This window comes from Arachis ipaensis, chromosome B06 (genome assembly GCF_000816755.2).
Source record: "Arachis ipaensis cultivar K30076 chromosome B06, Araip1.1, whole genome shotgun sequence".
Classification (NCBI taxonomy): domain Eukaryota; kingdom Viridiplantae; phylum Streptophyta; class Magnoliopsida; order Fabales; family Fabaceae; genus Arachis; species Arachis ipaensis.
In genome coordinates this window covers 363208-367451 of record NC_029790.2, presented here as the reverse complement: position 1 = coordinate 367451, position 4244 = coordinate 363208, and positions in this window count along the sequence as shown.

Genomic DNA, 4244 nt, shown 5'->3' with positions numbered 1-4244 from the left:
ATGTGCAGTTTTTCAATTTTTGTGTAAACAAGATACATGTATTTATAAATAATTAAATATAATTTTTAAAAATAATAAAAAATATTAATGATTTAAATTAGATAAAACTCTTAAAAATAAAACGTTTTAAATAATAAAAAAGATGAACAATTTTAAATAATAGAAAGATAAACCGTACATTTTAAATGAAACCAAAGAAGTCGAAAATAAGCACGTTTTTACGGGAAAGCACAAGTACACCATTAAATTGCCCACTATTAATACAGCTATCTTTTTTCTAACTTGTTTCTAATTGACAAAATTTTTTAATTTTTTATGTACTCTCTTGAATATTAATTTTTAAATTCAAATTATATATATTTCAAATCTTTTTTGTTATATAGGAATACATAAAAATTTGAAATATAATTTAAATATAATTATATTTCAAATTTTATTTGTTGTATGGGAGTTTATAAAAATTTAAAATATATTTAAATTTCATTTGTTGTATGGAAATATATTTAAAGGATGTAAAACATGAAGTTGATGCACAATAAATAAAACAGAAAAAGATGATAAGAGAATTGAAACGGTTATCTCACTCTTTTTCTGTTTTATTTATTCCCATCAACCTCTCCTAACGATACAAACGATTATCTCCTACTCTTATTGATCCCCAACAACCTGGCAAATGATTATCTTCCACTCTTCTTCTGTTTTATTTATCTCCCTAACACACACTTAAAACGGTTATCTCCTCGTGCTTTTTCTATTTTATTTATCCACCAACTTCGCGCTTTTTCTCTCTCAATTTGTTGGAGTGGGCACAATTAGCGTATTTATTCTCATCATGGAACCTGAACATCGTACGGGCAATTTTCTTAAATAAATAAAATGGCTTTCAAAATTACCTGATTACACATTTTGGTAAAGGAAGACGCAATTCTATTTTTTTTATGAATCTATAGAAACCGCTACTGTCATCAGCGGATTAGGGTATAATGTAAACTGCTACTGACAACGCGGTTTATACGAGCACTTGGAGTTAAACATAAACCGTTATAGGCAGCAATGATTTCTGTAGACACGACATGCAGCAGCAGTTTATGCATGGGGGCATTGAACATAAGCCACTACAAGCAGTAGCGGTTTACGTGGAGTGTGCGTCAAGGCTAGTTGCCTATAAATACCCCTCCAAGGCATTATTGAGGTGAGAAGAGTATCATTTCTCACAAATGGATGAGGATGAGTGTTTTGTGGCTTTGGTGCATTATTCTGGGAAAATAAAAAAGTAAAAGGCACGGGGTTAAATTTATAGATAGGGAACCCCTTAGTGTTTTTATTCGGTTGTCAAGTACATTGGCAGAGATAAAACAGAGCATATTACAGAAGCTGGGTGTGTGCGGGACAAAGTGGGTTAAAAAATTGTTCTACAAGATTTTCATTGCCGTTGTGTCCGCCGGTGTGAAGTATAAGACGTTTGTGATAGGGTCCGATGAAGACTTGCAGGTCTTGTTTCACTGTCGACGGAGTTTTTCGGAGGTCAGAATACCCGAGTTGTTTGCGAAGTTGGAAGATGGCGTCGACAGCTCTGGGGCATCTGCGCCAAATCCTCAGTCGACGACGATGGGTGGTGCCTCCACGTCAATGCCGGTGGTCGCACCTTCCGGTCCGATCCACGATCCTCCATGTGTTGCGATTGGTACTGCTAGTGTGCCTGGTGGTGGCCCCAATTTTGACTATGAGGTTGGACTAGATCGTGTTCAAAATGCCATACCTGATAGTAATGGGGGAACCACCTATCTCCGCCTCTCCCATCCTTAGCATGCAGCCAGTCTATGTTCAAAGTCCTCTCGAGAACATGCTGAACCCATCCAAGCTGTGCCACTATCCTATCAACTTAATACCACTCGATCACAGCAAAATATATCAAGCTGGTCACCGCTCTCTATAACCGAGAATGCTCCTCCGTAAGAATCTCAGGGTGAACCACAGCAAATACGTCGAGTGAGGAGTAAGGTTCCCATACAATCTAAAAATTGGACATCCTCATAAGACATAAAACAATGCACATATAAGCAGCAACATGAACCACAACCATGATACTTACATCTCGAGCGGTCAATCGATTTAATGCAAGGCGATATTTGATAACCCTCTACTCTTTTCCATCATTAGGAGGTAAGTAGGCAGCCCACTTGAGTAATAATCAACCGTTACAAACTGAATGCGTCAAACCAGATATAATATTTTTCAAAATTCCACCAAATAAATAATACCTGGATGCTAACGGAAATGAAAAATTATCAAACCCAGAGGGCCGCAATGAGGAAAACCGCCAGAATATCCAACTCTGTAGCAGCTGAAGAGGACCCGCCAAGTTCGTAACATTTCTGTTCGCTACCTGACACATGCATTGATACAACCATGCCAACGCGGCAGATCCCCAACTATACCTTCCCATGTCATCAAGATTCGCCACAAAGGACAACCACCGAATATGAACCCGGTTTGCACTCTTGTCCCCAAATAACTGAGTGGATAACAACATCATGAGGTAGGCATGTGCATATATGCAAACAGTATTCTCGGTTGCATCTTCTGGCAACGCCCAAAATCTCTCATAAAACCATGTGAAATGGACGGTCATCTGCTTGACCTTATTCGGTGGAGGCAGCTCACCGAATAACTCCTGAAACCATTCCCAGGCTGGTCGGCCACCCTCCATGAAATTTTCAAACTCTGCAAGGCAACCACTAACAACCCTCCCATCAATAGGCAACCCAAGCTGAAACGCCACATCTTGCAGTGTCACTGTGCACTCTCCAAAAGGCATATGAAAAGTATGCGTCTCGGGATGCCACCTCTCAATGAACGCATTAACCATAGGCTCATCCAACCAGAACCAACGCTGTTTAGCCTGACCAAGTGGTACAAACCAGCCCTCTCTAAATAAGGTATGATTATGTTATGCATTGACATATTTTGTTGCCGCCTCACACTGTAGATACACCTGCTTGGTTGCACCATACACGAAAGACATCCACAACATTGTTCAAATTTACATGCAACACGGAAAAATCTTAGCTTATTCGACCGAATAAATAAATAAATATTACCACACAACGACACAACTAAACAATTAATTAATTAAATTATTATTCACTTATACATTCAAACTGTTAAATCTTTGATTTGTTACATACTTCAAAAACCGGTTATAAACTTCAAATCCCGGATACCAAGGGAACATAAAAAATAAACACGTTCTTAACCTGAATCGATTTCTGACTAAATACCAGTTTCTTAGCTATATTTTAAACCGAATAATTAAAATTAAAATTAAATTATCTTCACCTATTATTCCAATGTCGTCTAACCTAGCATATACGACACTACATTCCACATCCTAAGTAAGATCTAACACTCAAGTATAAGGTTTAGATTAATATTCTAACTCCTATACCCTACATTCCATAACCTATCTAACAAATGTTAATGCTCAGATAAATAAAATAAAGCTAACCTCATTGGCAATGGCACCGGCAATATGGACAACACCATTCAGTCGGTACAAGTTCTGTTCGTCTGCCATGATCTCTACCTAAAGGTAAGCGCTCAAAAAAATCCAAGAACCCTCCTCTAAGTGCTCCTCCTTCTCTCTACAACTTTTCTCTCTCAAGCCAACCCCACAAATGACACAAATGAAATCTGCGACTGCAAGCCACGGTTTTTATAGACGTTCTTTCCACGTAAATTGTTATTGTTTATAGCGGTTTACGTTTATTGTTTCCCATGCATAAACCGCTACTGCCTATAGCGATTTATGGTCAAATCGTGCTCTACAGAAACCGCTGCTGCCTATAGCGATTTTTGTTTAACTCCAAGTGCACATAAACCGCGGCTGCCAGCAGCAATTTACATTAGACCCTAATCCACTGCTGGCAGTAGTAATTTTTATAAATTCATGAAAAAATACAATTACATCTCAGATAATTTTAAAACCTATTTTATTTATTTAAGAAAATTGCCCTAATTACTTGCATTGTCAGGTTAGAGTTAATTACTAATTCCAATATAAAAGATTTACACATTGATAAAAAAATTTTTATTAGATGTTATTGATGAAATAATTATTAAATAATTTAAAAATATAATAAAAGAATTTATTATATTAAACAAATAATTTATTTATTTGATCCAAATTTTTACGACAATATCTGAATAAATATTTAGAAAGTACGAACAAAATTAAAATAAAA